The sequence below is a fragment of the Genypterus blacodes genome, unplaced genomic scaffold (assembly GCF_046128005.1).
Source record: "Genypterus blacodes isolate CSIRO-AG114 ecotype Tasmania unplaced genomic scaffold, CSIRO-AGI_Gbla_v1 ptg000128l_1, whole genome shotgun sequence".
Classification (NCBI taxonomy): Eukaryota; Metazoa; Chordata; class Actinopteri; order Ophidiiformes; family Ophidiidae; genus Genypterus; species Genypterus blacodes.
Genome location: NW_027466930.1, coordinates 1,551,230 through 1,577,867, shown reverse-complemented (window position 1 = coordinate 1,577,867; position 26,638 = coordinate 1,551,230).

The window sequence follows — 26,638 nt, the reverse complement described above, 5'->3', positions numbered from 1 at the left end:
CTGAAGTTGCATGAAGCAGTCTGTTTACCGTCACGCTTCAGCTCTATCATCATGCTTCAGTTTGCTTTCAAGTCTCATTTCTTCAGTCACTGGAGCCATAATGCACTGGCAACTGCAAAGTATGATGTAATCCCCTTTTTTGATTATTAAAACATGACTAACACGGCTTTAAATGACTCAGGTCCATTTTATAATATCACTTCCATCCACTTAAAAAATTTGGGTATATGAGAGTAAACAAATAGATTCAATGTCCATTTACAAATGAGAACCAGATTAAAAAAAGAGCAAAGTGGATGTATGGAAATGAAGAGAGGATCAACAGACAAGTCAAAGCTATGAGGAGTGACTGATGCCTGGAGAAATCTGAATAAAAGAGAATACAAGAAAGAGACAATCATAACATTCCAGAAAAGTGGCTAGAGCTCTGTGTGCTCACTTCCAGTGACTGTAATAATGGCCTGAATGCAGCTCGGGCCCTTCACAATGGGAGACTGATCATTTCACCTGATTAACAAACTAGTGAGGATGAACATCTGGTAGCAATTAACCTTCAGTGCTGCACTCACGCCCACGGACCAGCATGCATTGGTACCGCCGGGCTGAGCTCCAGTTCTCTAAACACAAACGTTTCTACATAAGCAAGAACTCTTTGTAATCATGATGAAGGGAAGGGAAAGGTTGAGGTGATGTGGATGCTTGGCTGACTCTAGGGCTGAAAGTCAAAGTGTTACTTTCAATGAATGATGACACAAAGCTGAAGTTGGATAAGAGTCTCGGCTTCAGGCCATAACTGTGTCACTGTAACGAAAAAGGACAACACTCGCCTGGATCATTAGAAAAGAGCAATCTGAAGTGATATTATTGATCCTGCACATTGTGTGTCTGCGCCATTCGTCATGCAAATCACAGCGGACCCCAACAACTGCAGCCTGAATTAAAATCCCCCCAATCTCCAATTAGTCAGGCTGCAGCCCAGAGCGAATGTTTGATAGATTCCTTCTGTTCTGACCTTGTTGCTATGGAGGATAACGTTGCTTGGCTGCTTCAAATCACCATATCAACATATTTCTTGCCCGTTCAGAAATACTGGGTGAGCAAAGGTCCCATGGGGAACAGGAACAACTTCCCTTGATCCTCTATTTTGTTGCCAAGGTTGTAAAGGTAACGCCATCCTGCAGAGGTTCTTTGACACTGTGATGGTGGAGCTGGAGTGTAAAATGGGTTCAGGGAACGCATGCTGCTCCGTTTCTGCAGCAGCCGTGTCCCATTTCTAGAGGTAGACCAGGGTCTTCCAGAGGACTCATCCGTGTTCCAGAGGACCCTGAAGGCTCTGCTGAATCTGAGCTTCCTCCCAGTCTATCCTACAGAGACCCAAAGCAGTGATGCATTTGGACGGTCACTTTTAAGTCATGAAGACAAATATTTAAAAGCTTATCAGCAGAACGTTGCCCTCTGAGGGCTGCGATTCCAGTGGAAAACTGGGGCAAGTTCTATGATGCATGAGTTTACTGTATAAGCTCATGCACGCGTGATTTTCAACATGGCTGCTGCTCAGGGGGGCATTATATAAATCCTGTAGTAACGTATACAAGCTGTGGAGGGCCGCCTGAATGCAACTAGCTGGTAAAGACGACGAGGTCATTGAAGTTTCCAGCCTTGACATGTAAACAGTTGACAACATGTCCGTGTTAAGTCAACTGCATTTGGAGGAACGGACAGGCTGAGTTCTGAGGTCGTATGATGCGTTTGATGCTAAAATGAGGGATTTGGACTTTGCAGCTCTAGACATCAGAATGTGCTGCATGCATGACGATGGGGAGATTCACAACAAAGCAACATCCAAAACTAGAAACCTGGTTGTCATCGATCAAGAATAATGAATAATTTTCCATCTGTTGACTGGCTGACAGTTGGAGGTTCTTCAGCATGAAAAGCAGCTTGGAGCAAACCTGCTGTACGTGTTCCACTACACCAGGAGCCAAGAAGAGACGGAAAACGCAACTCACAGCTCATGACAATAAAATGCAATTGTAACAAATGGGATATTACAGCTTCACATTAATTTTCCTGATTAATTTTCCTTGATCGGTTCTCACCCAAGGCTCAACCATTTCCCCCATATTTCATGAATGCAAATAAGGGTCAGAGCCTGTAATTGTGGGTAACGGCAGCTTCCAGTAGTCTGGGTAATTATTTCAGAAATATTGTGTCACCTGCAATTACGGCGCTCCACGGGTGATCATGTGTCTTTCTTCATCTCATTCCCCCCAAAACCCAGTGAGGTTTCCCTTCCATGTACAAGAGCTATTTACTAGAATTATTACACATAAGACTATAAATATTGAACAGAAGCTGCTCCTCGCTCCTCCAACTCTATTTAAGTTGGTTGGACAAACTCACTCACACACACACACACACACACACACACACTCAGACACGCACACAGGCTCACTCTTTCTGGATGGGAAAGCATCGACTAACAGATGGTTGCTGGGAACGTAAGAACATCACATTTCTTAGGGAGTTTGTTAACCTACTCCTCTGTTTAGAAGGGTGTGGAGAATTGCATGATAAACAAATGAAATTAAAAAGCCATCTCTCAGACCGTTGTAAATCTTTGTGCTATAATACCGCGGAAAAAAGTGGAAAAACAGGGCTGTGATTTATTAGGAGTTTTCACCATTGATTAACTGTGTCCTTAGCTGGCACCGCCTCAAACATTACAGCTAAATGATGATTAAAAGAAGCAGTGAAGAGGGTAAAAGAAGGTGAAATAGATATGTTCCGCTTAATTCCAGTAGATGTAAATAATGACAAAGCCTGTGTTTTTGTTCTTTTTCCACTTCATTTAATCTGTTGACGGCCACTGATGAATATTAAGTATGTTTACTCCGTTCCTTTTGTCAGTGGAGATGGCTTACTGTAATGACATCGCCACAATTGTTGTTGTTCTATTAATTCAGAAAACAAAAAGGCTATTCATGGGTGTGTTTCTGTATCCATCACCCGGGCGGAGGCAGGGTGGGGCTGGGGTGAATTAGGCCCAAACAATAAGCAATCTGATTCATCTAGTTAGTAAGACGTTGGTGCAGATCTCCCATTAACCTGATGTCATCATATTGTGCAGGGCCGAGGACTCACAGATCATCAGGGCTTGTGTGTGTGTGTGTGTGTGTGTGTGTAAAGCAAACAAAGGGACAATAAATAAAAAAGTTGTCATTTTCTACATGGGCGCCTCTTACAGTTATTAAGTATACTTTTGTTATATTGTTTCATGAGGACAGAAGTGTTATAGAGCTGCTTGTTTAGTATCACACACTCTGCCTAGGAGAAGATTCGTTTTCCTCCAAGATAAGAAGTCTTCAAATAAAATCCAATGTTTCATTTCGTGACCAAATGTTTTATGTTCAGATTCACTCAGCAGCCTCTCTCAGAGTATTCACTCACACCGTCCCACTCAAATACTCTTATCCCGCTCTTATCCTCGGCAAATCAATACCTCACTCAGCTACTTTGGGAATCTGACATCCAGACACACATCAGCCGGGAAGTGATGCTTCAGAGGCACGAAGCTGAAAACGTGGAGTGAGTGAGCGAGCGAGCGTCTCCAGGTGGATCTGCTCGTGTTTGAGCTCTCAGAAGAAGGAAATGAGTCACTCTCATCACTGCCAGGGTCGGCTATTAGCAGAAGTACTGAAGTGGATCTATCGTATTGTGATGAGTGAATGTGTGTCTTGAAATGGAAAACGCATCCAGCCTTTACCAAAGCTCATATCAAACATTTAATCTCTCTTTATGAATGGTTTGTGCTCAAAGTGCTCAAAGTATTGGCGGGTCAATATTAGAAAGGCCTTTAATGGAGGTCAGTAAGGTCGCTTCAAGCCAGTAATCTAATTGTTCGTCATTCATAAATCATATTGTACATGTTTACATTTGACATTTCTTTGCACTTAACAGTGCAGTAATATCTCTGCCTGCTTCTTGTAATCACCAGTGCATGAATATTGATGGTGGATCTCTCCAGGCACGCCATCTAAAATGAATGAAGACGATCTGCACAAACACGCCGTGCTCATTAAACACCAATTGTATAATAATGTGCACCTGTCTGCAAATAAAAGGTCGCCTTTCTGAGCGCGTTTCCAGCAACCAATCAGTTATTAAGATATACTGTATGCCATTAAGATGTTTTCCTCTGTTTTATGTGTGGAATCTCCGCCCGTTATTCTTGGGGTGACAGGTTGATGTAACAATTTATACATTGCCAAAGGGTAAGAGACACACTGTAGCCTGGCAAAATGAATTCACTGAGTTCAAGAGAGCATTACTGTTCACATCGTCGCCATCAATCACTTCATCACTGCTGCTAAGCTTCTATAAGCAAACATTTATCACACTTCATCATCGTGCTTTGCTTCCTTTAGGGGTCATTTTGTGTAGAAAATAGCGACAACTGTGCGTTTGAGGTAATATCCATGATGTGAAGTCAACAGATTTCCACCATAGCAGAGAATAACGTTGTTCTGTTCAATACTGAATTATAAGAGAAGATTATTGAATCTAAAATTGGACTTTGCAGCTCAGACTAAGAACACAGCAGGTCTGCCAGCTTTGACACCTCCTATGCTGATTTCCATCATTATTGCAGTGGGACGTTCCACCTGAACCGAGCAATCTGAGAGCTTCCTGGACCTTCCTCCGTCTGAATGAGTCAGACTGAGGCATGATTTGTTTCGCTAAAGAAAAATCAGTCTTATTACGTCGTGCAAATATTAATTACTGGACTCTGCAGACGGCGTGCTGAGGACGGAGGAAGCAGACAAAAGACAGCCGGCACGTTTGACCACTAGCAACCATTTTACAGTTACAGCACAGACACGATTCCATGACTGCACGTTCGTCTGATAACAGCGAATCGCCACCAGCAACAGGAAAAGCTCAATTCAAACTTCTCCTCTCCTCTCCTCTTCCTCTGCTTCTCATCTTCTCATCTGTGAGAGACGATGTCGGCGTTCCCTCCCCTCTGACCCCTGGGCCCCTTATATCACTTTTATCACTTCCCCTCCTCTGAGCAATTAATGTTTATTTTTCCATATATTTATTTCCTGTGATGACGAATTCCAAACAGCGGGCTTCGCGGCTCATCCTCACAGCGTGAAGCCTTTTAGATTTATTCAAAACAACCCACCAGCGCTGCTTTCATCAATGTAAAGAGCGCCGTTGCCTGATTGCTGGGGGGAGATTTTCACAGGAAATAGCGGCTTTAGAAAGGTGCTAAGAACAAAACAACAAAAGCGTTGGTTGAACAGTATATAAGGCACATGCATTATGTAGAGGCAGCACTTTGTGTTTTGGTCTCGGTTACCCTTCAGAGGCCGGCTTCCTTTGCATTATACAGCAACTTGCCAGTGGCATTCATAATTCAAGGAAACATATTTAAGTAATATTACAAGCTCAGGTAATTCACAGGCCTCGCTGCCAAACGCAGTGAAATCAAAGCAGCTCAGCTCAGCAGGCTGCGTGCCTGCGAGGCGGAGCCACCAGAACAGTATTTGGTCTTTGCTGGCTTATTGTGCGGCACAGACAAAAGGTCCACGTCTCACACACGCACTGACGTCAACGGCGGGATGCAGCCATTATTATTATTATTATTAACTGTACCTGTGTTTGACGAGTCAAAACACACGGCGTCAGAAAGGCCCATTATCTTTAAATATGGACTCGTCCTCTCCCTCTGACTGCGTTATTTTAAAATCAGAACAACATGTAATTTGGCCGTTGCTAGGCTTTGCAGGGTTCTGCTTTCCAGCTGGTAAATAGGAACTCTTTCCCGGGGTTATTAATCAGAAATGCTGTGAACTAAGAATCATGGAACGTTCCCCATAGCGTTTGGTGACAAACGTGTGCAGAAAAACAAAAGAGGTTCAGATAAACACAGAGAACAAACTGAGTCTGGAGCGACACAGTGGCTCAGTCTGCACCTCTCGGGTTTGGATCCGGCTGCTGGTGTTTGCCGTGTCTGCGTGTTTTCTCCGTGTAAGTATAAATAAGAAACGTATTTTATCATTGAGAGCAGCCGAGACTCCTAACAACAGCGACACAGTGTAAGAAAACACAGCGTTGTTGTCGCCTGAGAGGGTGCAGCAGTCGGTCAAACCTCTCTCTGCTCTTTCTGCTCTACTTCTTGTACATGAATGACAGACGGAGCAGTTCCCATTTTGTAACGTTCCACAGTGAAGACGCCACATTCGGCACTTTGCTGCTCTGTTCCCCGTAAACACGCTTCTATCTCGTACTGTGCCGCGGTTTGGCAAACTTGACGTGCCTGATCAGAGGCAGTGGGTACGATGAGTTCCTTTTGTACGTCTGTGTGGTCTGAGGAGAGAACACACACACGCCCGACTGCACAGCAGGCACAACGCTGCGCTCACTGTTTCAGTTTTGTTTACAGGCACTAACAAATCTGACCCCTCGGTTCCGTTGCCTTGGAGTCTGACGCCTGTATTGACGCTCCCAGATTTAGAACAATTCAAACACAAACACAAGCAGCAATCTCAGCTCACAGGAGAGAGAGTGACGCCGTGCCTCTGATCTGGGGGCTCGGGTGGGTGGAAGGGGGGCCCGGTCTTGATCTGGTCTCGGAGGGAATTGGGACTTATTGACACATTCATATTGTGTGCAGCGCCGCATGTTAACGGCGGCGGTTATTACCTCATCCATTTTGTCAGCGTGCCAGCCTCAGACCTCAGCCTGCTCTCACCCCGCTCATAATAACAACTGTCACAACACTGCGTTTCTGCATCAGTAACAGATCCCATTTGTTAGAAAGTCGTCTGTGCGGCTGCATCTGTTGAGTTTGACACGCTCGTCTCTGTAAAGCACCAACAGGACGTTCTCCTGCTTTACTGCTCTGCTTATCACCTTCTTTCTTGATTTCTTTTTGCTTGGAGACTTTCCAAAGAGCTAATTCTATTTTATTTTTTTTCCCGGTCTGGTTGGCTGAAGGCAGTCGAGCCAATCGTGTCGAGCCGCCGCTGCCATGCTGCACTGCACCGACTACAATCCAAAACAGGGTCATGACTACAGGGCGTCTGCATGCTGCTGAAATGGCATCCCTCTCTGCAGAGACGTGTGTGTGTGTGTGTGTGTGTGTGTGTGTGTGTGTGTGTGTGTTCAGTTCCCATGGTTCTGATTAGATTTTTTTGATCTCTCACGACCACAGGCTACATTCTAACTTTCTCTCTATCTTGGAAATGGAAACATTGAAAAAGCAGGAATACTGACTTTTTTTCCAATTACATTAAAATAAAAGGGAATATTGAAAAGCAGATTCTACCTCCGTGACTGTTGAAGTTTGGGGAACTACCTTTAGCGTGTTATCATTTTAAAATCCCCTCCACTCCTCCTTTGTCCTGTATAATCTCACTTTCCAACGACGTGCCTGGGTTTGGGTTTGTCGTCAGTTTACTGGAAGCCTGGAGCTCCGGGGGAAAACTGGGGAACAATCATGAATTCCTAATTAAATGAGGTCTTAAATGTGTCGGCTGCTGCGAAAGCCGCCGACATCTGCTTGCTTGCCTTCCTTTCCTCCCTCCTCTGTGAGTCTTTATGTCCCGCTCACTTCCCAAAGCGTCCGCCAGGCGTTTTGTCACCGTGTGGGAAAGTTTTCAAATATATGCATCAGGGGGAAATTCAGCCAGGACCTCAATACAAAACCAATCGGGCATTTTAGTGCAGGATCAACGGGTGCCAGCGGATCCATTGTTGGCATTATGTTGAGCTCAGCAACAGATGAATATTTCCAAATGAATTATGAATTGGCAGTGGCGGCGGCATTTGTTACGACACATATTTTACTGTTACAGCTGTAGCTTTGGGCAAACATTGATGTCTGCGGTTTCTAATGCTTCCCTCTCCCTCAACTACACACACACACACACACACACACACACACACACACACACACACACACACACACACACACACACACACACACACACACACGCACACACACACACGCCTTGTGCTATTAACAGGGATGTAGGTTTGGTTTCCCATTCTTAATGTTGATTTGGGTAGGCGAGTGTGAATCCCTGTGTGTGTATGTGTGTGTGTGTGGGCTGTACCGTGCCTCTTGCCCAGTGAATGCTGGGACACGATCCAGCCATCATAAACCCTTTGCACAGGACAGGCAGGTACAGATGAAGGACAAGGCGCTGGGATGTAAGAACATGCAGGGTTAGAGTGCGGCGCGGCTGCTGGATCCTCGCTGCAGGTTGTTAAAGCTCATCCGACTCCATCAGCAGCCGTCTGCGGCGGCTGCAGCAGTTCGTCCGTCACCTTCGCCGCAGGGTTAGGTGGCATGAGACGGCATGAGGCGGCGCGAATCAGTGCAATACCGTCACTCTAGCAACATGTGCTGTATCTGTTTAGCTTGACATCTTTAAAGGCTTCTGCATTATTTATGTGCAGCGTTTCTTTCTGTGATGGATTTGGAACCTGGAAGAAAGTTCATCCTCCTCCAGCTCTAAAGTGCAGAGGGAACACGGAGCTGGATGCGGCGTTCAAATCTAAAGTATTATTTTCAAATAAGAAACAGAATAGTTGACCTCTGAATTCTCTGAGTAACTCTCCTGTGTTTCAAACTTTTCAACTGCAATGGCGATTCAAATGTAGCAGCTCACACAGCAGATGTTGTTGTTGTTGTTGTTGTTGTCGGTGACGACCGCAAGCAGGTGTCCGTCACTGAGGCAGGCTGTAGATTGAAACCTTGAGGAGGCGTTTTTACCTGAATGATTGAATATTGATCAGCCTGAGAGGCAGAATATCTGTGAGGGCTGCAGCTTGTTGGCGGCACCATGCACACTGAGCGTGTTTAACATGTCGCCTCAGTCTGGCTCAGTATTTGCGTTCTCATGTTATTTGTATCTTGATTCAATTATTCTACATATACTATTTATACACAGTGAGCCTCTGCACTGTACTTTAGAGTGTCATGGTAAAGGTTACCAAAGTACAGGAGTGTCATTAAGCATCAACGCTGTCGCAAAGGAACAAAAAGGGAATAAAGAATATATTAAGACTCTACAGTCGGAGTTAATGTAGGCGAGGATATAACAGGACTAACAACACATCTCAGAGTGTTCATATACTATATATATCATGAACCACATGAGCACCAGGGCACACAGACACACAGACACACAGACAAGCAGGCAGGGCAGAGAGGCAGACAGACAGACAGACAGACAAGTACCTGTTTACTTGTCTGTCAGGACTTATCTGTGGTTGTCAACAAAAGACGGCAAACTTTTCAAACTCTTGCTGTGAGCACAGATGGAGCAGCAGTTAACGCCTGAATCTACAACAGACTTCACTCTCTCGTGCGTGTACCACACACACACACAAACACACACACACACACACACACACACACACACACACACAAAAACTGTGACACACATCAGCTGATCACGCTGCGCCACACTGCGGCATGTGTAACCGCTCTGTTGACAACTTATTAAGCTTCTACTTGCACAACATTAGAGGGAAGAAGCCGTCGCTCTGACAGACATGCGCACTGAGCAGGAAATGCTCTCTGACAATATTTGATGATCCGCACGGAGGCACTTTGCTGGGAGTGCGGCGGCGGCGGCGGCGTCTGTCAGCCAATCAAAGCGGGCTTGTCACAGCTGGTGGCGGTGATCTAAAAAAGCACATCTGCACGCCGTGTTCCAGACGCCGGGAAGTGTGTAACAAGCTAATTCAACTGGTGCTCATTTAAGTACTGGGCTGGAAGAACACACACCTGAACATCCATCACAGATCCGTTACGTTTGGTTTGCTGGAAACGCTGGAAATGTTCTCCAGCTGCGACACACTACTGGTTTCTATCAGGTTTGCATATTAGATAACTTACGGAGTTCTGTTACATCATTATAGATTACTGTGTCAGACTGTATTGTGTGTGTAAATACGGCACAGTCGGAGTGAGATATGTGTTTATTCCATTCTTCTGATACCAGTTCTCAAACACACAATCCAAATATCAAACCCCCCATGTGGGTCTGGAGGCAAACGCTCCCAGTCTGGAGTCGCACCTTTAATTCTTCGGATACAACGCTAAAGTTTCGATTCGCCGCCGTGCAGCGACGACGCATCAGATCCTCCGTATGTGAGAAAGGCTCAGTGTGCCGTCTTTAAATGTTGGCTGTAATGTCACTTAGACTCTTCCTGACGCTGTTACCCAGTTTGGGAGATGCGAGTGGTGACAGATCTGCTACTCATCTCCACTTCAAACCAGCTGTACACGCACGCACACACACACACACACACACACACACACACACACACACACACACACACACACACACACACACACACACACACACACACCCACACAGCCAGCCAGACAGCGCTCCCAGACTGCCTCAGCCGAGTGGGTTTATACCAGGTGAGAAAGGCTCCACGGGAGGGAGGAGGGAGGGGGGGAAAGAGGGGCAAAAAGGAAATCACACTGTACTTGTGTTCTGTAATGGCTTGGAGACGGCACACGGCGAGGCAAAGATCTGAAATATGGTAAAGAATGTCACACGGCGGGAAACGTGCTCCAATATAGCAACACGCTGCTCCTCCTCTGCCCCGATGGCGCCGCGCTCGCACTCCTGCCGTATCACAACAATAATTCACCTCCCCGCTCGCCAGCAGCCCGTCTGTGCGGCGTAAACAACCTTTGCTGAGGAAAATGCAGCTTTAATGACCGCACGCAGATCAAAAGGCAGAATGACTTTGATTTCTCCCTGGCTGGGGCTCAGTAATGGGACTGGAGGTCATTCAGTTTCTTTCTCCCGCGTACTTCATGTCCCATTTCAATCCGATATGCGATTAGGTGTCGCATCGGTGTTGTTTGTGTTCTAATTGAGGTCTGACATGCAATCACATGGTGTTTGTGTCCTATTAAAGGTGACGTGTGAGGGGTGAGCGTCGCCGGAGCGAGGCCCACTTCCTGGACACCGGGGTGCCTTCTCCTGATGAGTTTTTCGCCGTGTTGCCGCACGGATCAATCAGTGCGACTGATTGGCCGGCAAGGTTAAAGCGTCTGCTCTCCTCGGGTGTGGCGCCACCTTATGAGAGCAGAGGAACACCAGCCATGACATCTGCTGACACAAACAAATTACATCATTCTGCCTACATCCGATTACACGCAGGTCAATAATCTACTAGCAGGGGCTGAGTTAGACTATTTAAGGCCCTTGGTTAGGTTTTGCTTTGCCCCCCCCCCACTGTCCACACATTTGAGTCACTTCATCAGGTGGAAGCTCAAACCTTATTTCCAGTCATTGCTTTCTTGGTGTTGATAGCAAATGGAACCAGTTGGTCACAGACTCTCAGACACACAAACACAAACACATTTAAGGTTTTTCAGAGCTTTTCCTCGTCTTTCTCCAGAGCTCTGGGCCGGGTGGGGACCCGTCTGCTGTTAAGGGCCTGTGAAGCCCTCTGAGACATTCTATGCTATATTGGCAAAGAGAAATAAATTTGATTTGAGTTAATCAGGGTTATCAGGGGAGAAATGCAAGCGGCATCCTCTGCACTTCTCTGCTCGGGCTACCCCGCAGACCTGATTTGCCCAAACTATTCCATCATTATTCCCAAGAGCAGAAGCTCAGATAAAGTCAATTTAGAATAACGAGAGTGATATCACCTTTGAAAATGCAATCGTGCCTGTGCCCCTGCATTATCCTCTTGACAATCCTCTCTTAAATCCCACTGCAATCAAGTCAAAATGCAATCATCCCTTATGTCACAATTGCTTGTGACACGGATCCCAGTGCAGTGCTCAGCCACACGCTACAGGTGCATACGTGTGCCGACGCCGTGCACTTACAGGCTGAGAAAAGGAGGAGGAGGGTCGTCGCATCCTGAACATAAAAATTACCATAATTACACAGCGTGCAGAGGCTTCAGCCGCCCTGTCTGCCCAGGTGTCTTTGAGCCGTAAGGGTTATTGGCTGTGATTAGGCCCATTAGCCCCAGGCTCTATTCATAGGTTTGAAAGCAACATCAGCGGGCAAAACAATGAGTGTAATCGGGATCCCCCCCCCCCCTGAGGCACAGGTGGTGTGGACTGGACGGTGATATCTGAGAATGGACATGGAAACATTCCAGGGATCTGCACAAGAAATGAGCCCATCTGATCTGCAGGTAGGAGATGACGGGTGTGTGTGTGTGTGTGTGTGTGTGTGTGTGTGTGTGTGTGTGTGTGTTTTTCAGTCTGGTGCTTTCACATTTCAGTAAGAGATATTTTCTAAATGTTTAAATTAGGATATGTCTGTTATCATGCAGCAGGAGACGAGTTCAGGATGTGTGTGTTAGGAATCTGCTCATATAGGCAGATAAAGAGTTAAAGCATGACTGACCTGACTAATAAAATTAATAATGTGTAACTGCTCACATCAGCAGTTGCTTTGTTCTCTTTCACTCACACCAGGTGCTCCACACTGGCTCCCCGGAATGGAATGCGGCCATTTTTAATTGTTATCATTGTGTTCAACAAGGAGGCCGTGTTGTCACCTGCAATCTGCCGCTCTGAGGGTTCGGTTGATTGGTTTGTATTTGATTTACAGATATCCTCATTTGTGATCCGGCGGCCAAAGCGGGAATTTTTTAGACAGAGGGTTTGCAACATTCTGGTCCAAACAGGCGTATTTGTTCTGGACCCGGGTAAGACCTGGAGCTGGTGGCCCAAACTAGACCCTCAGACCGGGAGCACACACACCTGATCCAATCCAATAGTAATTTATTTGATCATTTAAAAACAAATTATTGCTTTATAGTAACAAATAGGGCAAGGAAACATCCAGCTGAGATGATGCTTAGTCACTAACACTAACAGCTGTGTGCATATCTTTAATAATTGAAGAGATAAATTGAGAAAAATATCATGTTTACTAAGGTTGTTTTCTTCCCCTTTAGGCCAGTTATTGACGAGTCTTAATGGCCACATCTGAAACACTCTGTCTTCTGTATTATTAATTTCTCAGCAGGATGTTGGTTATTCCATTTATTTATCCAGACGGTATATTAATATAAACCGTGCCTGCAAACCCACAGTGGCTGGAACTTCGCTCTCTTTCTTTGCAGGGAAAATGCCAGCGTGTCATCCATACATTACATCATCTAAACATCCTCCTGCTGTTTTCCTTTCACCTGTAATGTTTGAGTAGATACCAGCGCGCATTCCGAAATGTCATTTCATGCGCCGCTCAAACAGACAAGCTGAGGATGGATTAGAAAACATTATGGCGTTGGTTTGGCGGGAGGGAACAGTTTGCACGAGGCTAAGAGCAATTTCACAGTGAATTATCCTCTTCTGCTTCATGAATTTAAATGTTTTATGGAGATATTCTCCTGGACTGAAGTTGGAGGATGGGCCATGCAGGTATCACAGCCTACAGGGGAACTTGGGATGGCGTCGGTGTCCAAACGTCTCACACACACACAGCAGATAAAAACACGCCGTCTTCTTCTCTTTCTTTATTTTGGCCCATATTTCTACGCGACGCTTAACAGTAAAAAGCTTTCCATAATGTTTTGTTTTACATTAATTTATTCAAATTTAATGAGGCTGTAGTACATCACGGATGCAATAAATGTTTGAAATATATAATAAATCAATTCTTATTTCCTCGTAAATCTGGTCTATAAAAGCGTACAGTATATGATCAGGGGAGGGGGAAACGCATGTTATTGCAGTTCAGCATTTGTAGGAAGGAGAGGCGATCAATAAAGTCAAACCAACAATACAGTAAACTAAACAATCAATACCCTCCAAAGAAAACGATGAGAAACACAAAACCACAGGTTGGAGAAGTATCCAACGTCTCTCCAGAGTAAGGAGAAGAAGAGAGAAGAGCAAAAGTCATAATAGAAAATGAAAATAATGACTTCTCATTGTTTGTTTGGCCTCTGAAAGTAAACAGTAGATCATGTGGACTGCAATGGAGCTAATGTAATCCATTGTCCCTGGTTTATTTAATAAAACACACATTGGGAGAACAGGAGCACTGAACACACATTTACTTTATTTTCAGTGTTTGATTGATGATTGCTGCAGAGGAAATGGGTCATCTGGGCCTGTTGGCTGCTCTTACGCAATCCCTCTCCCTTTATTATTCCCTACGTCTCTTGTTTTGAAAATTCCTGTTGGCACCGACTGTAATATTGCACTAATGCGCTTTTTTGCTTAATAAACTACGGACCATTTGGACCTGGGATATCATTTACATTATTGTTGAGCGGCTTTTGGGTCCGGGTCTGGGATGTGTAGAATAATTGAGTCGGAGGCCAAAAGAAATCCTGTCCAGACTTGTTTTAATGAGCATAAATCCCCTTTTCTGTGGAGATTTAAGCACACTTAGCTAATTTGCCACAATGTTTTTTAATGAAAAAGGGTTAAATGAGCCAATTTGAGCCCTTTAGCCCAAACCAATCCGCTCATATTCCATTAGTAAAGAAGGGACATTGGCACGGAGCTGAAGCTGCCTCCTGGACCCGGTCGCCACATTTACCAGAGTGTGTTACTATTATTGTTATTGTTGAAGTTATGACACCAAACTGAAAATGAAAACATAAAGCACTTGTATAAGCAGTTTGTTTCTGAGCGTGTTCACCTAAAGCTAAACATGGTGTCTCATCCATGTTTAATAACTTTCTGAAGCAAGTTTGTTGCAAAATAGTGGGAAACCAGGATTTGTAAGCTGCAGCCTCTTTACCACTGAGGACAAAAACCAACCACAATGAATCAAAGCAATCTAAAGGTTTCAAATGCCAAAGTATGACATTAAAAGGCTGATTCCAATCCTAGCATGACACAACTCACTTAGGTTAATAATGACAGATATCTCCATACACACACACAGCCATAGTGCATTAGCATCTTAGCCTTGGACGAATTGAAGAAAATACTGTTAGCGTTTGAATTCTTCCTCAACAGCTTACCGGCACGAGTACTCATCCAATATCTTTACTCCTGAATACACAACACAGCTGCACAATGGCCACTTCCCTGTAAATAGGCTTCTATTAAAATACCTAAATCCAATTTAGCTGAGATGTGTGACAGCTAAATAGCGGCACAGAAAGAGCAGATTCACAGCTCCTCTTTAATGGCTTCCTATGATGTTCTCCTCAGTGTCCTATGGTGTTAAAGTGATACTTCAGCAATTTTAATGGTTTTGGGGGGAAATAAAATTCAAACTAGGTCACTGACATTGACTTTCACTGTGAGTCGGAGCCTTTTTGCCGATATTTGCCTTTCAAAGACACACGAAGATGGATGTTATCCTCTAATGACGCCTTGTAAGATCTATTTTCATTGGTCTTGCTGTTTGTCCTTAAAGCAACCTGCATGTTTATCTCTGCCACATCTCCTCCACGTTATGGGATGACATCATGCAAGCAGTGAACTGATGTGAGAAGGCACCGGAAATTTACTAAAGGACAATCAGGCGACATGACTAATATGACCTTGGTAAGCGGAAGCCAAACACGCTTTAACTTACAACAAAAAAAACCCAAACAAAAGTGGTTTCCTTGGAAATCAGTTCATTTTGTAAAAATCACCAGAGCCACTTCAGTATAATAGCCTGAGAGAAAGGAAGGTCAGTCTAAATATTGAGGCAGGAAGGATTGGACTGCGTCTTTTCATACACAGCATGGTACGAAATATTGAAGTTCAAATGAAGCTTTTCAACTAGCAGCAGCAGCGGCGGCGCGTTAGAGGTCTGCAGAGCGTTACTGAACTCTGATATAAAGGGAACATATTTCTTGTTTAACTTTCTTTTGCAAATGAACTCCTTTGGTGTTTGCCCGCATCAACAGGATCCATTCCAGCTCACTTACAGTAACTTGAGGAGTAGTGTCAGGTCTGAGCGAGAGGCACAAACTAGGCCAACGTGCTGTGATTATGTTCTTAAGGCTTACCAACCAGGCGGCCGCGACTCCACGGCCCCCAAGACCTCAAGCAAGCCAAAGCCTGATGCATTACGACGCGGCGACTAACTTCACATTTATCCCTCCACAGTCCAAAGTGCTTAGTCCTTCATATCAACTGCAACCCCCTCCAATAAAGTCCCACAGTAAAAGCCGCAACATCTATTTTGAAAGTGTCACCACGGGAGACTTTAACTCCTCTAATATGTAGCGGCAGAGTTACTCAGTTGTCTGTAAACATGTTTGGAGTTGGGAGGAGATTATGTTGAAACAAACCTGCAACACCCTTGAGTTCTTCTCGCCGGGCTTCAAAGTTGTCAATCACTCCTTTTGGGTTCCATCATTTTAACGGAGCACAGTTGGGAATTTGTGACAGCTGGCAAGCGGCCAAACAGAAAGTAAACAAAGTATTTGAGGTTGATTTGGCTTTACAGAGCTGACGCAAGATGAAATTGAAAAAGGGGCCTTGATCAGCTTCATTCTTGATCTGGTCGATTGTCACGGGGACACCTTCCCAACTGCAACGGTGGAGGAGATCAAGCGCCACATCACAATTAAGCATCAAGGCGTGGTGTGCAAAAATTCAAAAAGAAAGGAGCGGCACTGAAGAAGAGTTTGCAAACACGACTTAGATGAATCACCGAAACAAACTATGATGTGCTCTCATCCAAACTTCTCCAGTCAGCCGGAGCTGGAAAAACCCAACAAATAAACTCAATTATTCAAAAACAATCCAAGGTTGATAACTAAGGGGTGAAAATTCCTGCAGACGTGCCGTAGCCTTTGGATTTGTCTTGATATCTACGCAGCAGTGTGATCGTAGGCTCACAGCAGACAGAGAGACTTTCTGCAGCAACACTAAACACGGTGACCTAAAGTGAAAACAAAGCACAATAACTGGGTTCCAGAGTATTATAGGAACATCCCAATTCTTACACCTGCAGGAACACGGAGGCGTACGACAGCCACGGCGTTCAAACACCATTACCAGGCCAAAGATTCCTGGGCTCTTTGTCGAATTGTGTCATATAATTAAATTTGCCATTTGCTGATACGACTCACTCTGGGCTGCTGAGTGGGCCGTTTCCTTCCAGAGGGCTCGGCCTCCCCGTGCACGCCTGTGATTGCTGCTTCAGTTGAGTTTCTGCGCTGCACACTGGGCGGTTCAAGCAAAGCAGATGAGGAGCGAGCGCGGTGTCATGGAGCTCATTTTCAAAAGGCAAAATATTTCTGATTGCAGGAGCCTGTTTGATAACCTGGAAGACATTCAACTCCTCGCTTCTTAAGATTCACAAAGGTGCTCCTACCTACCGGGTAACACAAGGATGGAATACATCAAAACTCTGCAATGGTCAACATCTCTCTCTCACTCTCACAGACACACAGACGCCTCCTCGTACTCCTGCTGCCGCCCACCTCATCTCATCCATTCAGTCACCGTCTGGTTCCAGCTCGCCACGGCTCAGCCCATTCACAAACTTCCCCTTTCCTCTCTGTCTCTCTCTGTCTCTCTCTCTCCTCTGTGTGTCTCGCAGGCCCTCCACCAGATGACTCCAGCCCCCCTGCTGGGACCCCCCCTGCCGAGCGTTCCGCCAGGATCTGCTCCAGCCTTGACCGTGCTGTCGTGCGGCGCCTGAATCTGCACCAAAACCCTCTCTCATTAAATTCATTTGGTATGTTTGTGTAGCCTTGATGGCGGGCTGGCAGCCATTAAAGCTGTGCCAACCAGACAGAATTCGTGATCACGGTTCGCTTTCTGTCAGACGCTTCAGGATTTTCTCCTCCAACTGTTGACATCAGACCAGACGAGGACAGACAGTGTCCAATTCAGTATGGCGCTGTAACATAATGTACATAAAATGGAAATATAATGTATGCAACAGTCATAAAGTGCGTCTACTCCTCCGCTCAGCTTCCTCTCCTGATTGCAGCTTCACTCTAATATAAAGAGAAGACACAAACTAATTAGATAAGCAGAATAAAAGACTTTGAAAATGGTCGATCTTGTCTTTTGTACATGGACGTTGCAACCGTTGAGCAGAAGGCACTGACGTTCTGCTGAAGTTCAAGGCCATTCATTGCCTATTCAAGACAGAATGAAAGGGACATTCTTAAGTGATTCATGTAATAATCCTCTGGCACCATGCTGGATTCTTCAACCTTTTAAGAAGATTTTAGCTGCAATGATAATAATGTCATCCAAGGTCAGATTGGATTCTCTGTCTCCTTGTTCTTTTACTTTCCTGGCCTTATATTGCTGCTGATGACACACACATCTATCAACATATAAAGACTATAGACCGTCCCCCACCACCCCACACACACACTCACACCACCACCTAAAGAATAAACTCAACAACATCATAAAATAAGTGTAATCCAGCAAAAAAATAGTTTGGATTCCAGTCTAAATTAAACTGTGAAGCTTTGCTGCAGTCTAATACAGTGGAGTGAGAAATAAAGTTTTGCATTCACCTTGCAGCTTTGAGAATGTTATTGGTGATTTGATTTCATCTCCTGTTGTAACTGGATTTTGCCGTCTTGAAGATAAAACCCCATCAAGTGCTTTCTACTCTGCAGCTATTTTACAATAAAGCTGCTGATCTTTTTAATAGAAGAGAGATCATGAGAAATCTATGAGAGCTTATGGTTTGGATTTGGATTTTAGAGGACGGCACGTTTACGTTCTATTCCCTGGTTACGTTCTATTCCCTGGTTACGTTCTATTCCCTGGTTGCATTCAGAGATGAAGACGCTGAGGCCGACTTTTGACATCGCACAAATACAAACAGAATACTTCTTTGTTTGTTTGTGGCGCTCGAATAACAGAAAATAACACAAGACCTTGTGAACCCATTTTATATTGGAAATATTTCCTGGTTGCGAATACTTTGTACTCTATTAAAAGCTCTTACGCTCATTGGTAGATATCTCACAATCTGCTCAAATAAAACTGAGAGTAGTGGTAGGAAGTGAATATGTCTTTTGTAAAATGGATTTCAGGATTTGGCTGATTACATTGAGGCCCTAATAGCCTGAGCCTGGAGTATATTACAGCACTTTGAGCTGCGTGTCCTGTAGATCTGCAGATAGAACTCTTTTTGCTTCTATTACAGAATCGAGTTTATCGAGAGAGGGAGAGGGAGAGAGAGAAGGGGGCGAGAGAGGGCAGAGCATTTGCAATCAACACCGCTCAAACGTTGGAACAGCCTTTCCTGAGCAAATACTAAAAATAAAGCCCGTTCTCAGAAGATGGAGAGTTTTAAAAAGGCGTGTTTAAAAAGATATCCAGCCATTATATAGCGATTGGAGCTGTGGGAGACCACCAAGGATCCGGAATTAAATGAGAAGATTTAATTACTAGATTTTCAGGTATTAGATTGTAAAGCCTCCTTCCAACTTTTTATTGCCTGTGTGCAGTATTTATTAGTATTATTAGTTGTAATAATCATAGTCATCAGTGTTTTCTTTTTAAGTATTATCAATTCCAGCAGCTGAATAAGCTTATTGTAGGAAACCGGGGAGGAGGGAGTGTTTGTTTACTGCTGCTAGTGCACAAATACAGATATAATTCACAAAAACATCATTAAAGTTGACCATGTTATAGTTGATATAGAGGCCTGAACTGAACGGATGTCAGAGCTGAATAATGTAACGACTGTAAATCAGCTGTTGAAGGGGTTTGAGACTATATCAGTGCTGTAGTGAGTCAGAAAGAGGAACTATAACACAAACACACATGAAGTTTCTCTATTTTACAGTGTTGACATGAGGTCAGATGAGGTGCGTTCACTTTGTGCCCTGCGGAGCTTAAATCTAGAACCAAAACACAACACGCCGGCAATGTCCTTAAGAGCAAGCCCGCCATGTTTTCCATGCGACAGAGCTCATCAATTACACACGCTGTGAGCACATCTCGTCTAACTCATCGGTTACTCAAACGCGGTAATTGTTCTCCCAGGAAGTGTGAGAAAAAGGGTAACGCGCGGCTCGATAGCACTTCCTCTCTAATGTGCGCCGCATCACTGATTATCCCTCCATGATGATGAGACTGTTACTCTTCTCCTCTGGCAAACATTGATAGAAAACAAATTGACTGCTATGAACCAAAAACCCCATGCTTCCAGTAAAAACCAGCGCCTCCAAACCGGTTATTTAGGGACATGTCATGGGAGTTACTTCTTCTACGGTTAAATGAGACAAAAGGATTCAACAAAGAAACGACCATTGCGGCTCATTTCTGCAGGGCACCGCTTTCATTCTCAAGCCCTTTTTAAAGCTTAAAACCTTAAACGTCTACAGGATGGTAATGCATCTCTACTTCCATCTATATTCCAGAGGTGCGCGAGTTCTAAAGGCTGTATGAAGTACTTCACTCAGCGTGTTGTTTCTCTCGAGTGCCGGAGAGCGTCCGAAAGCCCTTGAGGTTCTCGTTCGGGGCTTCTTGTGAACTTCTGAAACTGGCAGTAAAAAGCCTCGCGTTTTTCTACCACGCGTGTCAAATTCCAAGCACTTTCATTCTTCCCATGCAGAGAACTTTCAACGCTTGGCGGTTTGCATATTTATAAAATAGTAGAGTAGATGTCACTCACAACCGCGAACCTGGGATGTGAGAGAAGTTTTGATGCGCGGAGGCATGGGTGTGTTGCTGTGAGGAAGCTGCAGGAGGAGTTGTGAGTGTGTTGCTTTGGTTTACTTTTTGGTTGTTCAAGCGGTCAAAATCATTTTTCGTAGGAAGAGGAGTTTGGGATCCTGCGAGATTTAAAACATATAAGACCTGACATACAAAGCTAGAACCAATAGACGGTGTAACATTAGATCTCCTTGAAACTGGACACATGTTTTGCTGAAGACCCTGCAGGGAGACCGACTCAGTTTTTCAGAAATCCTTTTTTTTTGGTCGGTTGTCCAAAGAAATCCTACAGAACTGTCATGACATCCCCACCTGAGGCTAAAACGGGTAAGAGCTAAGGCTGTGCTATGTTCAGGGAAGACGTTAAAGTTTGAAGACCTCAGCACTTCAAAAGACACGAGATGAAACGATGAAAGACGTTTCGCAGTGAACGAATTCTAGAACACGCCGTGGGATACTCGGGGAAAACGTGTTACCTTCTGTAGCGCTTAGGGAGACTGAGCATTATGTTCACAAATCACCTGCAATGGAGGCGGGAGGAGGAGGAAGCTGGTGTGAGGAGGTGGCAGCAGCAGCTACAGTCTGTTTAACAAGAAAACCAAAGCAGAGAAATATGTTGGTTGTATAAATCTAAGCAGGAGGGGAGACGGTGGATTTTGTGTTTGTATGAGGTTGGACATGTTTGCAGAGAAACGAGTGGATGAGCCAAAACAAAACCGGACTCTGTCTCTTGACCACTTGCCGCTGACACAGCCGGCCTTGTGATCTCTGGCCCAATTACGGGCCGGGTCCCTGCACACAGACACAGAGGGAACCAGAGGCGGCCCGGCTTTGGCTTCGCACAAAGTCCACTGGCTCTGTGAGAGGTGGAGGTCGCAGGGGGAGCAGGGAGCTGCTGAGGTAGTTCAATGCAACACCACTGGATAATAGCGGGTAGGAAACACTAATGTGTGTGTAGACACACCGCCCAGATGAGAGAACACACCTTTGCTCAGCTGCCGACTTCATTTCCACTTAATTATTTAGCAGCGTTTGTTCAGAAGCGCAGCATAAGTCCAAGTAATTATCAGGCACCATTGGGAGAAAATTCACCTTCGTATTAACAATGAAACAAAGCAGAGCATCAGCTCAACAGAGCGACAGTCTGAGAGACACAGAGGTGCCAGAGCTCAGCTGGAGTCACGTCAGCAATGCAAACGCTGTGAGCAAACAAACAAGCAGAGAAACAGGAGAGAAGCGGAGGTATTGCTTCCTCTTCCACACAGAGTCTGTGTAAAGTGCAAGGACAGTGTGGGTCATGTTTGACTCCTATAGAACATCTGGCCTTTGCGTGTGCCAGATTTCCTGCTCTGCTGTCCCTTTTATGTTCTTAAACGTGGGCTACAGCCGCCGACTGTCATCTTTGCCGGATCGTCCCTGATAATAGCATGAACCCTCTCCTGGGAAATTCCTCCTGTATTGCTTACACGTCTCTCAGTTGATTGGCGGCCAGGCATCACCGTGTCAGGGACTCTACAATCCCATCTCTCCCGTGATGGACAGCTTCGCCCCTCTCCCACATTTGCGAGAAATTATTGACTTGAGTGGCAATTTTGCTGAATGACGCACGGCGCCGACGTGCTCATTTCAGACACGCAGGTTCGCCGAGGGTGTTACAAAAAAGCCTACACGTTCTGATGATGTAAGGCCAGGCGCATTCATTGTGTCCTTACATTGGCTGTTGATGGATTTCGCACAATGAAGCACGGCAGAGTCACAGGATGCCCTGAATGAGTTTCACCCAGATGACTCGCCAAGGATAAAACACTTGAATGAATGAAAAAGAAATCAAGGAAACAGAATCTTAGGATAAAACGCAGCACCAAAACTCAGAGCTTGACCTCATGTGTGAAGGTCGAGGGAAACTGCCTATTTCTCTCCCTCCTTCCCAATTCAAGACCATAAGTATCTAAATATGAGTCTTACCCATTACACCGACCCATTCCAGATTGACAGGGATAAAAATTTAAAGCATATAAAATACATAAAACAAAATGCCATCCAAAATATAATAGATTCCTATTATATATTTGATGGCAATGAATGCCCGCCCACCCACCCACCCACCCACACACACACACACACACCCCCACACACACACTGCTGTATATATGTAAAGTAGGTAATGAGGGATATTGGTACAGTCTGCTCGGTGTGATTCGACTTAGAGGTTTTGTTTCAGAGGAAGAATGCGAGGGAGTGGAATCCTCTGCGGTCGCCTGCCGCTCTCTCCCATATGCCACAGTCTCATAATGATTTCACGCATCAGTGAGTTGCTCATTCTATTGTAAATAGATGGCGTGTTTCAAGCAATTTATTAGTTTTCATCTTAGCGAACAAATGAGTACAAACGAGCTCCCTCATCCCTCGGTCATCATATCAAAGTCAAGGTCTCCGCTCTCTCGGGCACTTCTCTCCACAAACTCTTCACAATTCGGCGTATGAAGACAAAATGTGTGAATTTAGTGAGCAGCAGGCTAAATTAAACATGCCGGGTTTATCTCCTCTCTGATAAACGGATATTTGCACACACTTGTACGCGTCACAGCTGATCTGGTGCTGCAGTAATTACAGTTTGAATTTACTTAAGTCTTACGATGATTAGGATTATTTTGAATAATAATAACGCCGCTCAACAGTGTATTCCAGTAATTGCTTTGCACACGTGTGTCACTGTGTGAGCACTCTATTAACCCCGCAGGACCTTTGACCTTCTGAAAAGGCCAAACAGATAAATCAAACAGGGTATTTAGGATGAAGCCGTCATCGTGTGGAGTGCCTTCGTCTGCTTAGTAGAGACAAGTGAGTACTGAGAAACTGAGGACTGTGAGAAAATGAGTGTGTTAGTCTTATTGATATTCGTTCTAAATACATGATGGTGTCAGTAGATGGTGAACACGGCTCCCTGTGACCTATAGATCAACTCGGTCTGCAAAATCAGTGGAGTTCCTCTTTAAATCAGGCCGAGTGTGATTGTTGTGAGTAATAAGGTCGTATGAATCAGTCAAATGAGATTCCAGGGTTAGCGAAGGAATGAATTATGATAACATTGGGTCCTGAGAATGAGGTGGCTTTCTTTAAAAATGAGGGAAATTAGACTGTCCGTGAAGTCGGAGGGTATATAGAAAAATCTTGTTAATTCAGAATGGGAGCTGAGCACTCTCCTCTCCCTCAAGTGCCGTCTGACAGAGGGTTTGAATGTTTGGAATGGGAGGCATCTCGCCAAATGGTTTCATAGTCACTCACTTTGCCGTGCATGCTAACGCTGCAGCGGCTGCCAGTGGACCTCTCCACAGGGCAAATAACTTCAGACTCCAATTCACCGCTGCCTTTCAATTTGCATCTTATTTATTTGCCCAGTCACGTGACTGCCGTGTGTTCGCCTCCACTTTCCAACGGTTCATGTGATCAAAATTTTGGGGGGTTCTGGCTTATTTCTTTGTTTGTTTACTTTTAATGGGGCTTGTGATTTAGTTTCCACATCATTGAATGAATCATTTCAAAATGATCGCTCCAGAATGAAATATTTATATCATTCAAACTCAGAAAAATGGATTCTATGAAAATAAAACTAATTAAAATCCAAAGTGTGAGTCTTTTCAGTGTGTAATGAGACTTAATGTTCTTCTCTTCTTATTACGCAAACATATCAAAAGAGAATATTGTTGTCTGCTGAATCAAAGTCATTATGCCGAAGTGTTAACACATGTTTACATTGTGAATGACGACCCTGATTGCTCCTGAACTGCCGGGCGTGGACGGCCTGTATAATCCCTGCCAGCCTGTCACATAATGCAAACCATGGCAACTATTTCCAGCTATTTCTGGCAGAGTGGATGGGGATTATTGCACAATTCATACTGTAAAAATGTTACCTCAAATGAATGCAGAAGTCAATACGGCGTTGCATTCAGGGGGTATTAATCCCCTGAATAATATACATTCATAATGAACCCTTTGAAGATGACCAGGGACCAGTAAACGGGATTGTCAAACAATGTGCAGCACAGAGCGGGAGTAAAAGTTGTCATATTCATTGGAAAAGCAATGACTTTAAAGGACTACTAATGACGTGAGACAGACAGCATAATTTCACACAATTAGCTTTTGTGGAGGCCATGCGGGAGGAGAGAAGGAGAGACACACCGCGGCCACTCTGGAGGGAGAAAATCGAAAAAGGGAAAGAGTGACTGAGGGGAACAATAACAAACCTCAGCCTTGAGGAAAAATTGCCTCAATTGAAGGGAGATTGAAAGTTAGAAGTAAAAGAAGAAAAGATTAGCCACTGTTTTATTGACAGTATTGACTGAAGAAATGTGTAGTTCCTTTCATGCGGAGGAAGAGTCTTATGTGGCTTTGTTTGGCGCCGTGTCATTATTACACACTGCACCTTAATCAGAAATTACCCAAAACACAAAGGGAAATGCTTTTATATAAGAGAGGAGGGGAGATAGCCTGGCTGAGCCGGCCGCTCACACTCACAGAGCTGGAGACGCAAACAAAGTAAGCACGAGTCTCAATGATCTGATTAGAGAGCAGGGTGGCAAACTCTCACGGACACCAAAACACACCCAGGCACCGAAACACACCGAGGCTTTTTAATGAGCTTCACCCCAACAAACCAAACTGCACCACCACAGCCATCTGCTTCAAACTGCATTGCAGGCAGGATTTCACCCATGTGTGCATCACAGCTCCCACCCCCAAATGAGGAGATACACATCAACAGAACTTTGGATGTGGTGCCATCAAGGCCAGCGAAATTATAATCCTGTTGAGTGTCATCTGGTGGGAGAAGCTTTCAAAAAAGTTTATGGCTCCTTACTGGAGACGGCAGTGAAAACAAAAGCTTTGATTAGCGGTAAGACACAGCAAGCTGCCAGTTGTGTAACCTCAGTGTGTCTCAGTGACTTACACAAGCCGATACAAGCCTTGTTTGCATTACGCAGCACACACACAGCTACAAAAGACTGTATCAGAGCTGACGTGGCTCCCTGTGTAGCCAATTATCGGCTAATTCATTGGCTGATAGACTGTGTTTGGGGTCGACATCACTGTAGTAAAGTAACACTGTTAGTGTTTAAGAATCGGGGGAGATTTTATAGATGCCGGTGCTGCTTATAAGATTCTTCCCTAGGACTGTCCTTCTGCTGGTGCACACACTGATACAGGTCTACGGTGATATGTAGGTCGAGATGAAGAGATTTGGTCGGTGCAGTAGAAGTGGAGTCACACAGATTTAGTAACTACATGTGTAGTGCTGTAGGTGTGTGTCTGTGTGACATACACACAGGCTGTATATAATGTAAGTGAACTGCAGTCATCATGTCCTTCTGTAACACTTTTCCGTATTCCTCGCTGCACTCCAGCAGCTTCTGTCTGCGTGTTACATTGACACAATAAAAGGCGACTGACCTAAAGCTGTGCTACATTAGTTTTTCAGACTTTGCTTCATGGCTGCATAAAAGCTTTCTCGTGTATGATATACAGACAACAGAAGACTGGCATTCATTATTTACAGTCACCCGCTGAAGGTCTGTGTGTGCGTGTGAACGAGTGTGTGTGTGTGTGGTTCAGGCTTCTGCGTTGGCATGGCTACTCCCTGGTACCATTTCCAATATTTAAGAAGAGAAATCGTAAGGAGAGCAATGAATACAAAGCAGATATAGAACAAATGAAATCTGCTCACTTGTCATATTTTGGTGTGAAAATGCAAAACATGGAATTTGGACCATAATGAATTCTTTAAAAATGAACTCCCACACACTTGGGGGCACTTTTCTCTTTCCATTTACTGAACCAGTAGATGAATAGAGTTACTACATCCTATTGTTGCTAAGGGAACAAGTCAGTCTGCAAGCCTGACAACTGGGTACAAAACCAAGAAATCATATTGACATTTTAGCCTTTTAATTCACTTTGACCGATCTTGATTTTGCTGGGTTCCATGCGGCTATTTAATCTAAATCT